Raw genomic sequence first — 13,636 nt, 5'->3', positions numbered from 1 at the left:
TACACCTCTAATAATCTTTCACTGCACTTGTAAATCGTTTTTTTAGCACAATTAAGTTTTTTCTAGCACTGTCCCTAGCGCCTGCTGAAGTCTCTCCCTGCACTAAGTACACTGGAAAATGGCAGAACCCAAGATGGCTGAGGCTATTTATAGAGCTGTGACATCACAGGGCTGGCTTCTGATTGGCAGCATGCATGGCATTATGGGTGATCCCGCCTTCCCAGAGTTCCTTGATCCATGTCCTCACATGTGCATCAGCCATTTTAGGAAAAAATGTGATTCGTTAAAACGAAGTGCGAGGAAATTCGGCTTCGGTGCGAATCAAGTTTTTCCTGAAATTTGGATCGAATTCCACTTTGTCAACTTCGATTCACTCATCTCTAGTCATAACTTTTTTTAATTTGGGTTACTTACTAGATCTTAGGAGGCCTCCCAATTATATGAAGAAATAAAGTTTTACAGTCACTGCTACAACTTTTAAACTCTGAATTAGCCCCTGTGCTCTTCAGTGACAGCTCCCATAAAGATTTAATTTCTGCTTTACTGCAATACATTTATTCATATCAGCATTACACCAACAGCATTTCAGTCCTAATAATAAATTAGCGTTCAGAGCATTGCAAAAGAAACTCCTCAAAATTGTATGTGCGATTACAATGTGTGAGAGAAGAATATCATAGACTGTGGGTCAGAATTGAGATTCAGCAATAGGAGCAGGACAAATAATTAAAAATTAGTTCATGATATAAGGATAAAGTGTGTCGGAAGAGAATATCACAAGGGTCATAAAGGTAGTGACAACTTTGAAATTACATCTGATTTAATGAAAGAGTGGGACAGCTAGGCCTTTACAGATAGCTCTGTGGATGAAGAATGAAAACTAGATCCACTAATGAAGAGTAAATATAAACAAACAAAATAAGAACTAAAAAAGAAGCCAATTTGTGATTGAAAAGTCCCATTTTCCCAATCTTCTGATGTTCACCAACTGTTGGCTTTGTGATAAAGAGATCAAAGATGGAATGTTAGGAACCTATGATCTCGATAGCTAGCATATCGAAACACAAAAGAGAATGAAAGATTTCACCCAACACATATTCAAGACACAGAGGTTAAAATGAGAACTGAATGTGTGGGATGAAGCAGTTCAGAAAGCTCTAGTCTGCCTACCATTCCAGCACCTTAGAATGAGATGACCTCTTTGTCCTGCAAAACAGTAGATAAGTCACTTATGTTTGTGAAGCTTTAATTTACAATTCAGATTCAGAGATATTAGTGCTTTTATTTTTTATCATTTAAAAAAGTCCAGGAAATTCAGCTGGAAGGATACAGCTATATAAACTGTCTGTCCTTGTATCAAGAGTTACAGCATAATCTAATAGTTCAGGTAAGAAACAGAACTAGGTAAACAGGTCCCAAGCAGCAAATCTAAGAAGCAAGATGGAAGTGTAATCTAGAAACAAAGCCATTGTCAAGATTTAGATTACAATCAGATTCAGAGTCGCAATAGAAAATTAAAAAATATGTGACTTAATATGAAGGTGAGAAGCACATGAATATTCCCCTTAGACTATGCTATCAGACATCATCACTGGTGGCAGTCACTATGGACACCTGAAATTGATGGCAGCTTGAAGCAGGGAGGAGGACAGCACAGGATTGCCTGTTACTGACTACATGTTTACCTGGTTCTTTGGTGCCTTGCACCAGTGTCTCTAACCCCTGTGGGTCAGCTGTCAACCATACTGGGACTACTCCAGGAGTTAGGTGTAAACAGAAGAAGGTTGTGGTCAACATTGCGTGGTGGGGCTAAACCATTTAAATGGACTCTGCGTCGTACACTGGTGACATCTGGTGGTGCTCAGTATATGAAAGATGCACAAATTTCAATGGGAAGTACAGAAGAAACTAAAAAAGGATATGGCACTCACCAAAAATCTTCACAGCTTTATTCACCAATAAAACAAGATGAATGCGGGCACAGCACAGACAGAAAGGCCTTTCTGTATGTGCTGTGCCCGCATCCATCTTGTTTTATTGGTGAATAAAGCTGTGAAGATTTTTGGCAAGTGCCGTATACTTTTTTCGTTTCTTCTGTACTACTCCAGGAGTTAGCAATCTTGTGGATCCTTGCTGTGAAGTCCAGATCCCTGTATAGGGGTTAAAAGGTGAATATTGGGGAGATGCCTTGATACCACCTTTAGGTTTAGGCCAAAGTCAAACTGATTGGTTGACACAGTGGTTCCACACCCACTGTAATAACAGATATTACTAGACATAATGCTAAACAGACATAGTAGGTAAAAGTTAAATGTCATTTCATTTTGAAGAATAAACTTTGTAATATGAGTGAAAAATGCCTCTTTTGCAACTTACTAACCACATTTTCTATTGTCCCTGGCCTCTGAACTGATCCTTTTATCTTAAATTTACAGCTAAGAGAGACAAGATGGATTATCAGCTCACCTAGGGATCATGTTCTTTTCTGGCCATAGATTAGAGAGACAGAGGAATAGAGATACTTTCTGGAGCCTCTAATAAGCATTTTACTATCCCAACCCAGTGCTGGAGTGACAGCCTCATGGGACCACCTGGTGCTGTTCTAAGAAGATACGAATATGGACAAAATTGTTGGGACTCTTCTGTTAAAAAAAGAAACACCCACAATGGTCACTGAAATAAACTGAAACTGACAAAAGTAATAATATATAAAAAATCAACTAATAATTAACCTGAAAAAACAACTAATAAATATCAGACATTGCTTTTGAATTGTAGTTCAACAGAATACTTTATAAAACTAATGAAACTGGCCTGGACAAAAATGATGATACCCTCAACTTAATACTGCATTTTGTTGCATAATGTTTTGATGCAATCACTGAAATCAAAAGATTTCTGTAACTCTAAATGAGACTTCTGCAGCTGTCGACAGGTATTTTGGCCCACTCCTCATGAGCAAGCTGCTTCAGCTGTCAGTTTTGAAGGGTGCCTTCTCCAGACTCCATATTTCAGCTCCTTCCACAGATGTTCAATAGGATTTAAATCAAGGTTTATATAAGGCCACATCAGAATAGTCTAATGATTTGCGCTTAGCCATTCTGGGATGTTTTAGCTGTGTGTTTTGGGTCATTATCCTGTTAGAGAACCCATGACCTTTGACTGAGACCAAGCTTTCTGACACTGGGCAGCGCCTTTCACTCCAGAATGCCTTGATTGTCTTGAGATTTAATTGTACCCTGCACAGGTTCAAGACAACCATTGCCAGATGCAGCAAAGTACCCCCCAAAACATAACCAAGCCTCTTCCATGTTTAACTGTAGGTACAATGTTCTTTTCTTTGTGTACTTCATTATTTTTTTTATATTTTTTTTATATTTCTTTATTGTTTTCTAAGAAGGAGGACAATAACATATAAAGTACAAAACATCAATGTCTACATGTATATATTACAAAGATCTGACACAGCAGAAATTTCATCAAGCTAAAACAATGAGATCTCAAGTAGAAAAAAACAAAACAAAAATAAATCGTACTTGTGCCCCCCCCAATATTCCCACCCGTTCCCAACCCTCCACCCTGCCGCGGATGTCGTCTGGGTAGTGGGCGATTCCCACCAGATTTTCTGTTATGATCCATACAATCCGTACAATCCAGTTGAATGGAAAATTTTATTGCTCGTGTGTTCAAAAGCGTGCTTAAATTGAGCATATCTAAAACTATTTAATGCCGTGATTGGTGTGTCATGAAATACTTCCGATATAGATTTTAGTTCACCTATTGTGCAAATGTGTGACACCATAGTAATACCTCTCCGACTCCAGTAATTGTTTTCATTTAAGGCCAGAAACTCGCTTAGGAATGTACTATCCCAAAGGGGGATAAAATGTAAAGCATATGTAACCTTCAAAATGGACTTTGTCCTATTCCATACTTTCTGGAGCATTATGCTTATAGGGCAGGTATTTCCCCTGCCACCTAGACAACTGGCTTCAAGTGTACTAAATATGTTCTGTATAGGGCGATTATGTTGTTTGATGAGATACGCTATTAAGAAACTTTCCCCGGAATTGATACACCATTGTATTTGTGAACACAAATAGTATCCCTGAAAATATGGTAGGCCAAGGCCGCCATCGATTTTAACTAGCCAAAGATATCTTAGTTTAATTCGCACTCTTTTTCTGCGCCAAATCAGATCGTTAATCAATCTCTCCATCCAACCGAAGAAACTATCTTAGATCCAGATGGGGCAGGGACCGATCACATACAATATCAATGGCAGTAAAATCATTTTAATCAAAGCAATTCTATTGACCTGTGAAAGGGGCAATTTCTGCCAAACCCTAACCTTCTCCTTTATTTTATTTATCATAGGGATGACATTTAATCTATTATAATCACATAACAGCCCACCAATCCTTTTCCCCAAATACTCAATATGGTCTGATGGCAATAATACCTTGACTTTAATGTCTCTTTGTGGGGCGATACGATTCAAAGGGAGGAGCACAGATTTGGACCAGCTAATTTCGTAGCCTGCAAACAGACCAATCTCATCAATTGTCTGCATAACGCGGGGAACACTGCTCCAACCATCATGTAAATACAGCAGAACATTGTCCGCGTATAGATTGATCTTATCTTTTACCCCATTTACTCCAAATCCCACTATTTCTTCATCGCCTCTAATTCTACAGGCGAGGGGTTCCATAAAAATTGCAAAAAGTAAGGGGGAGAGCGAGCAACCCTGACTGGTACCACGCTGCAGGAGAATGACGGAGGAAATCACCCCGTTGATGTTAACTCTCGCTGTTGGGCCACAATACAGCATTCGAATCAAATCAATAAAACTATTCACCAGATTCATCCTATGTATGGTCTGCCAGAGGAAGGACCACTCCACCCCGTCGAAGGCCTTGGCAGGATGGAGCGGTCCCCCCCTCCCAATCTGTATATTCAAAAATGTTCTACGTATATTAGTCTGGATCTGTCGCCCAGGGATAAACCCTGTCTGGTCTACGTGTGAACCGAGAGCAAGGCAGGTGATTTGACTCCGCCACCAGAAAAGAGTGCGTACGCAGAAGTCAAGATTAAGAAAATTGCATTTACTATAAATTGATAAAAGCAGGTTAACAGTGAAGTTACAGAGGTAAAGACAAGCAAAATATTCAAAACAGTATAAACAATACAAGTTAATCACTGCAACAATTTTCACCTTTGCTGTGTCCGTATTCGCAGTGCGGACACTAAGAAATAATAGTCCCAGAAACTGTCCCTAACTGACCCTAACTTTCAAGCGGGTGCGCACTCCCCTTATCCCAGTGGTCCAGGTGGACCGCTTACAGTTTGTGAAAGTGCACGGTGGGGCCCGATGTCGTCCTTTTCCTTTAACCAGCGCAGGATCTCCAACAAAGAAGTCCTCCTCAGCAGGCCGGAAAACAGGTTGAATATAATCCAGAATTTTACAGTTACTGTCGGAACCTCGACAGCACTGTGAGTCTCTTTACTGTTTGGGGCAATCCACTCAGCCCAATGTCGGCTCCACAGGTTAGTTGCTGCACACAGTCCTTTTTAACTTGGTTTCAATAAATGCACGGTTTATTTGTACTCCATCCGTCTCTAGACCGAAGTTCACACAGCTTGGCCACACAGGGAAGTCCTTTAGTATCTCCACACACGTCTTACACAGAACTTGTTTTCTATCTTGCCAATATGGCGGCAGCTGCAGTTCCAGTCTCTCTTCCTCCTTCATCCTGCTCACACTGAGGCAGGGTGACATCATAAGGGGCGTGTCACTTCAACACTTAGCTGCTGCCTTAAAGAACCAGTGTCACAGTAATACACTTTCTCTATGGTAAACTCCAATGCAAATTGGTCCTATGCTGCCATCTATTGACCAAACAAATACTTGTCTCTCCATTTCACAGCGAGCAGTTCTTCGTTACACAAGGCAGCCCTCTCCCCCCTTGCAAGACGGGTGGTAACGAGCCGTTGGGGGAAGCCCCGGCGACTAGGTCGCACGGTGCCACAGCAGCCAATCTGTTCTAGGAACAAATGCCTGAAGAGGGGCACACTTGTGTAAAAATTGTCCACATAAAGATGGTACCCCTTGCCAAATAAGGGTGACACCAAGTCCCAGACTGTCTTCCCACTGCTCCCCAGGTAGTCAGGGCAACCGACCGGCTCCAGGGTCTGATCTTTTCCCTCATAGATCCGAAATTTGTGGGTATAGCCTGTGGCCCTTTCACAGAGCTTATACAATTTGACCCCATAACGGGTGCGCTTGCTTGGGATGTATTGTTTGAAGCCAAGGCGCCCGGTAAAATGTATAAGGGACTCGTGCAGATGTTTTGCTCAGGGGTATACAAATCTGCAAATTTGTTGTTGAAGTGGTCTATGAGGGGCCGAATTTTGTGGAGCCGGTCAAAAGCTGGGTGGCATCTGGGACGGGAGGTGGTGTTGTCGCTAAAGTGCAGGAAACGCAGGATGGCCTCAAATCGTGCCCTGGACATAGCAGCAGAGAACATGGGCATGTGATGAATTGGGTTCGTGGACCAATATGACCGCAATTCATGCTTTTTGGTTAGACCCATGTTGAGGAGAAGGCCCAGAAATTTTTTTAATTCGGAAACTTTGACTGGTTTCCACCGGAAAGGCTGGGCATATAGCTTCCCGGGTTGGCGGCTATAAATTGAGTGGCATACCGATTTGTTTCTGCCACGACTAAGTCCAAGAGCTCCGCAGTCAAGAACAGCTCAAAAAATCCCAGTGCCGAACCGATCTGAGCTGTCTCAACCCGAACTCCAGACTGGGCGGTGAAAGGGGAAACTACAGGTGCGGCTGAATTTGGGGACTGCCAATCAGGGTTTGCCAGCACCTCAGGGACTCTAGGGGCTCTACGGGCCTGTCTGTGCGGTGGCTGCGATGGGGTAACTATTGCACGTGCCACCGTACCAGCTTCAACTGCCCTTCTGGTGCTCGCCACTTCACCATGTTGTACGGCAGTGCTGGTACTAGGTCCAGGGAGGGCTGCGCTGCTGGTGTATGCCTCACCACGTAATCCAGCCCCACTCTGCTGCTCTTGAAGCGGATCCTGCGCAACCTGTGGTCTAGCAACAAGGGGCCGGGTACGCCTGGTGCTATCAGGGGCCTCAACCTCCTCGTCCGAACTTTGGGTCAGACTGCCACTGCTTTCTACAGGTTCATATTCTGGGTCAGAAGCCTGTAGGCCTCTTCAGAAGAATACCCCCTATTTGACATTTGGACTACTAAATTTAGGGGTATTCCCTGAGACTATCCAAGAAAAAAAGCAAGCCTGTCTTACAAATGGGAGGCTAGCGAAGTAACGGAGGCCGCTGCGATTGATAAAAAATATCAAAACAGATTTTTTTTTATCGCTGCAGCGCTTGTAAAGTGATTGTGCAGTGATCAAAAAAATATATAGTTTTTGTCACTGCGGCAGGGCGGGCGTGGGTGAATGCACGTGTGGGCGACCGATCAGGCCTGATCGGGCAAACACTGCGTTTTGGGTGGAGGGCGAACTAAGGTGACACTAATACTATTATAGATCTGACTGTGATCAGTTTTGATCACTTACAGATACTATAAAAGTACAAATGCTGATTAGCGATACGCTAATCAGCGAATAAGTGACTGTGGTGCGGTGGGCTGGGCGCTAACTGACGCTAACTACCTAACCAAGGGGCCTAAACTATCCTAAAACCTAACAGTCAATACTAGTGGGAAAAAAAAGTGACAGTTTACACTGATCACTTTTTTCCCTTTCACTAGTGGTTGACAGGGGTGATCAAGGGGTGATCAAGGGGTTAATTGGGGTGATGGGGGGTGATCTGGGGGCTGCCAGAGGAAGGACCACTCCACCCCGTCGAAGGCCTTGGCAGGATGGAGCGGTCCCCCCCTCCCAATCTGTATATTCAAAAATGTTCTACGTATATTAGTCTGGATCTGTCGCCCAGGGATAAACCCTGTCTGGTCTACGTGTGAACCGAGAGCAAGGCAGGTGATTTGACTCCGCCACCAGAAAAGAGTGCGTACGCAGAAGTCAAGATTAAGAAAATTGCATTTACTATAAATTGATAAAAGCAGGTTAACAGTGAAGTTACAGAGGTAAAGACAAGCAAAATATTCAAAACAGTATAAACAATACAAGTTAATCACTGCAACAATTTTCACCTTTGCTGTGTCCGTATTCGCAGTGCGGACACTAAGAAATAATAGTCCCAGAAACTGTCCCTAACTGACCCTAACTTTCAAGCGGGTGCGCACTCCCCTTATCCCAGTGGTCCAGGTGGACCGCTTACAGTTTGTGGAAGTGCACGGTGGGGCCCGATGTCGTCCTTTTCCTTTAACCAGCGCAGGATCTCCAACAAAGAAGTCCTCCTCAGCAGGCCGGAAAACAGGTTGAATATAATCCAGAATTTTACAGTTACTGTCGGAACCTCGACAGCACTGTGAGTCTCTTTACTGTTTGGGGCAATCCACTCAGCCCAATGTCGGCTCCACAGGTTAGTTGCTGCACACAGTCCTTTTTAACTTGGTTTCAATAAATGCACGGTTTATTTGTACTCCATCCGTCTCTAGACCGAAGTTCACACAGCTTGGCCACACAGGGAAGTCCTTTAGTATCTCCACACACGTCTTACACAGAACTTGTTTTCTATCTTGCCAATATGGCGGCAGCTGCAGTTCCAGTCTCTCTTCCTCCTTCATCCTGCTCACACTGAGGCAGGGTGACATCATAAGGGGCGTGTCACTTCAACACTTAGCTGCTGCCTTAAAGAACCAGTGTCACTGCCCTGATCGGGGAAACACTGCGTTTTGGGTGGAGGGCGAACTAAGGTGACACTAATACTATTATAGATCTGACTGTGATCAGTTTTGATCACTTACAGATACTATAAAAGTACAAATGCTGATTAGCGATACGCTAATCAGCGAATAAGTGACTGTGGTGCGGTGGGCTGGGCGCTAACTGACGCTAACTACCTAACCAAGGGGCCTAAACTATCCTAAAACCTAACAGTCAATACTAGTGGGAAAAAAAAGTGACAGTTTACACTGATCACTTTTTTCCCTTTCACTAGTGATTGACAGGGGTGATCAAGGGGTGATCAAGGGGTTAATTGGGGTGATGGGGGGTGATCTGGGGGCTAAGTGTGGTGTTGGTGGGTACTCACTGTGATGTCTGCTCCTCTGCTGGAACCAACCGACCAAAAGGACCAGCAGAGGAGCAGAGAAGCCATTTAACACCTTATATTTATAAATATAAGGTGTTAGATGGCTTGTGATTTGATTTTTAAAAAATCAGCAACCTGCCAGCGACGATCATTGGCTGGCAGGTTGCTGACGAAATACTCCTCTAACTTTTGAGCGAAATCTCGTGTCTCGCGAGATGACGCGTATATGCGTGACTCTGCCTGCAGCTGCCTCCTCCGGAACGCGATCCTGCGTTAGGCGGTCCAGAGGTGGTTAATCTTTCCTGGTAAGTTTTATCCTGCAATCCATGTACTAGTTTAGTAGCTCTTCTCTGAACTATCTCCAAAGTATCAATATCCTTCTGGAGATATGGTCTCCAGTACTGCGCACAATACTCCAAATGAGGTCTCGCTAGTGCTCTGTAGAGCAGCATGAGCACCTCCCTCTGTCTACTGCTAATGCCTCTCCCTATACACCCAAGCATTCTGCTAGCATTTCCTGCTGCTCTATGACATTGTCTGCCTACCTTTAAGTCTTCTGAAATAATGACCCCTAAATCCCTTTCCTCAGATAGTGAGGTTAGGACTGTATCACTGATTTTATATTCTGCTCTTGGGTTTTTACACCCCAGGTGCATTATCTTGTACTTACCAACATTCAATTTTAGTTGTCCGATTTTTGACCATTCCTCTAGTTTTCCTAAATCCTTTTCCATTTGGTGTATCCCTCCAGGAACATCAACCCTGTTACAAATCTTTGTGTCATCAGCAAAAAGACACATCGAGGCCTTCTGCAATTTCGTTGATAAAGATATTAAACAATATGGGTCCCAGAACAAATCCCTAAGGTACCCCACTGGTAGAGATGGCCTTGCGGTTCATCCGGCGGTCATTTCGCGGCGAACTTTGCGTGTTCACGATTCGTCAAACATGCGAACATATGGAGAAATTCGCGCCCGCCATATTCTTTTACATTATGAAGAACTTTGACCCATGACACATCCATCAGGTGGTACAGGACAGCCAATTGAGACGTTTCAGCACATGGACATACCCCCTACCTTATAAATAAACCTGATCTGGCCGTCATTTTACATTCAGTGTTTTGCCAGTGTATGGAGAGGTTAATTTTCACTATTGAGCTGAGTTTGCTTTATTGTAGTTATTTAAAACATAACTTTTATTTCATCTAATTTTAGAATATTGTGACACTATACAAAAACAATGCTGACGTTGCACTGCTTTATTGGAAGTATGTCAGATATGGCTGGCAGCTCTAGTCCCATTGGTCAAGCGGCAGTATGTCAGAGGGGTCGCTTTCAACAAAGTATTTCTGCGGATTACTCGACCTCGGTTCTATCACTAAATAAGCTAGTCGTGGAGAGCTGGGAGAACCCTAATAGGCTGTATTCCTGGTTCTTCAGAGACACAGAATGAAACGCTGGAGCGCCCGGTGCAGTGGCAGCGCTCCCGCACGTATATAAAGGCAGTGGCAACTAACTGAGTCAAAGTGTCCATTTTTTATAGCGTCTCAACCCTGCCCACCTGGTTAATTTACCTATGGTTGCAGGGTGAGCGCTCTTTGAATCCCTCCCACTCATTCGTCATATCATCCAGAGCGAGGACGCACATTCATTGGGCCGTTACCCTGTGTCTTGCCCAGTCAGCAGAGCTTCGCTTACAACCGGAAGTGACGTTGGTGGGGGGTGTATCAGTTGTTATGGGGATCTAGTACCGCGTCCCCGGTAGGTCCTTGCAGGATAAATGTAAACACACTTCATACATACGTCCACGGAGGCGAGCATAGAGATCAAGAATCATATCTTGAAGTATTTATAGTCTGCCGCGTGCGCGCATGCGCTTTCTAGCAGACTTATATGTGATCTATTTCAAAATGATTATTTTAGACTTTGAGATGTTAGACCATACAGAGTTACAGGTCCTTGCAGGTCACACGTTCCATTACGTGTTCCATTGTTGTTACTTTGACAGTTCTTGCATTTGTTGTGCGGTTCTCATGCGTTTTTTTTGGATGCGTTTTTTTTAATGCGTTTTTTATGTGTTTTTTTTAACATATAATGGGTATGTGTGTGTATGTGTACATCACGTATTCCCTTGTTAGTGTTTCAATGGTCCATAGGTTTTATAGTACAATTCTGATGTATTTTTTATATATATAAATGTAGATTGTTTTCGCAATGTTTTTGAGGGCAAGATTGTTTTAGAGTTAAAATTTCTTATTTTAACGGTGTTCACTTCAAATTGTGTTTGTAGTTTTCTTATTTGCTGATGGGTGGGATGGGATTGATAGTTACGTGTGGGAGGGAAAGGGACCTTAATAGGAGAGGAGATAGAGGTGCTGATAGACAGCCAGACCTCTATTTCACTTTCCCAGAAAGGCACCACCCCATTTATAGGAATCCGAATATTTCTAATTCCGCGTTTAGACCTGCGGGTATTAAAGTGTCAAATTCGTAGATTCTCTTGGATTCATTACGTGACATGTTGTTTATATGATTTCCTCCTCTCCAGGATTTATTAATTTTTTTGGAAGCTACGTATTTCAAAGATGAGGGGTCACTGTTGTGGTGGGTTTTGTAGTGTTTAGATAATGTATGTTGTTCATATCCTTTTTTGATATTGGATATGTGTTCTGATATTCTTTTTTTCAATTGTCTTTTTGTTCTTCCAATGTATTGTTTGTGGCAAGGGCATTCCAGTAAATATATGACATCGGTTGTGTTACACGTTATGCATTCTTCTATTTGTAATTTGAATGAATTATGCGTTGAACAGACTTTTTGGGGAAATTGGTCTGTCTGCAATTATTACATCGCCCGCACCGGAAGAAGCCCTTCAGGGAAAGCCAATTATTATGTTTATTTTTTGTTGTTTTTTGTTTTACTGTGGGAGCTATTTTTAATCCTAGGTTGGGGGCTTTTGTGTATACTATCGGTGGTGTGATGTTGAGTGATGAACCTATAATTTTGTCCCTGAGCAGGTGGTGCCAATGTTTGTTAATGATTTTGACGATGGATTTGTGTTGGGCGTTATAAGGGACGATTAATCTAGCTTCCTCATTTTGTTGTTTATTTGTATCCTCTTTTTCTTTGAAGAATTCTTGTCTGTCCATTTTTTTAACTTTGTCTAGTGCGTTGTTTAAGAGTTTATCTGGGTATTTTTTACTGACAAATTTCTCCTTCATTTGGGTCGCTTCTTCTTCAAATTTGGTATTGATTGTACAATTTCTTTTTAATCTTCTGAATTGATTGGTTGGAATGTTAGTTAGCCATTGTGGGAGATGGCAACTAGAGAAAAGGATGTGGTTATTTTTCATTGCAGGTTTTTGGTACGTGCTACATATTAGTTTATTGTTTTCCACTTGAATGCATAAATCTAGGAATTCTATCTGGGTCTTGGTTGTGTTGGATGTGAATTTTAGATTTAAGTTATTGACATTCATTTAGTTAAAAAAAGTTTGTAGGGAGCTGTCTGTGTCTTGCCATATGAAGATCACGTCATCTATATACCTTCTCCATAGCACCAGACTCTTCCCGAGCCGCGGACCCTCCACGTCCCGTTCCCATTGGGCCATGAAGATGTTGGCGTAGCTCGGGGCGAATCTGGTGCCCATGGCTGTGCCTACTTGTTGTTGATAGTATTCGGAATTGAAAGTAATTATGTGTCAGTATGAAGTGAACACCGGATGTGATGAAATCTATTTGATCCTCTTTGAGTGGTGAAAAGTCTGTCAGGTGTTTTCTGAGAGCTGATATACCTTGTGTATGGTCGATTATCGTATATAGGGAATTGACGTCGAGTGTTCCAAGTGTCCAGTTTTCATTGTACTCTATTGTTTCCAATGTAGTGATGATAGTTGTAGTGTCTTTTATGTAGGAGGGGATGATTTTTACATATGGTTGCAGCATTTTGTCGATATATTCTGATAAATTTGATGTTATTGACCCTATACCTGATATAATGGGTCTCCCAGGGGGTGCAATCGGATTTTTGTGTAATTTGGGTATGCAGTAGAATGCTGGTAATCGTTTTTGAGTAGATATAATGAATTTATGTTCTCGTTCTAAAAGTATATCCTTATTTAGACCTATGCTGCAATATTCTACTAGTTTCTTTTGATACTCTTCTGTCGGGTCCTGTTTCAATTTTCGATATGTTAGACCATCTGTGAGTTGGTGGATACATTCTTGGTTATAGTTAGCAGAGTCCAGTATGACTATCGCCCCTCCTTTGTCTGCTGGTCTGATAGTGATTGATTCCATTGCTTGAAGCTGTTTCATTGATTCCCTTTCTTTTCTTGTTAGATTATTGAAGGTGGGATGTGTTCTTAGCTTCCTGATATCTTGTTCTACACTTTTGCAGAATGTTGCAATTTCCTGGCTTATTTCTTGCCTGGG

General features: G+C 42.4%; 1 long non-coding RNA gene across 1 annotated transcript in view; it reads left to right on the top strand.

Moving 5' to 3' along the window:
• Positions 1-347: 347 nt before the first annotated feature.
• LOC120993439 overlaps positions 348-13,636 on the top strand; it is a 29,043-nt gene continuing 15,754 nt past the window's right edge. Inside the window, exon 1 of the long non-coding RNA XR_005777261.1 lies at positions 348-383. This is a non-coding gene — a long non-coding RNA (uncharacterized LOC120993439). The remainder of the gene's footprint in view (positions 384-13,636) is intronic.

This window comes from Bufo bufo, chromosome 3 (genome assembly GCF_905171765.1).
Source record: "Bufo bufo chromosome 3, aBufBuf1.1, whole genome shotgun sequence".
Taxonomy (NCBI): domain Eukaryota; kingdom Metazoa; phylum Chordata; class Amphibia; order Anura; family Bufonidae; genus Bufo; species Bufo bufo.
Note: the sequence above shows the minus strand (reverse complement) of the source record. Positions and strands in the feature narration are given on the sequence as shown.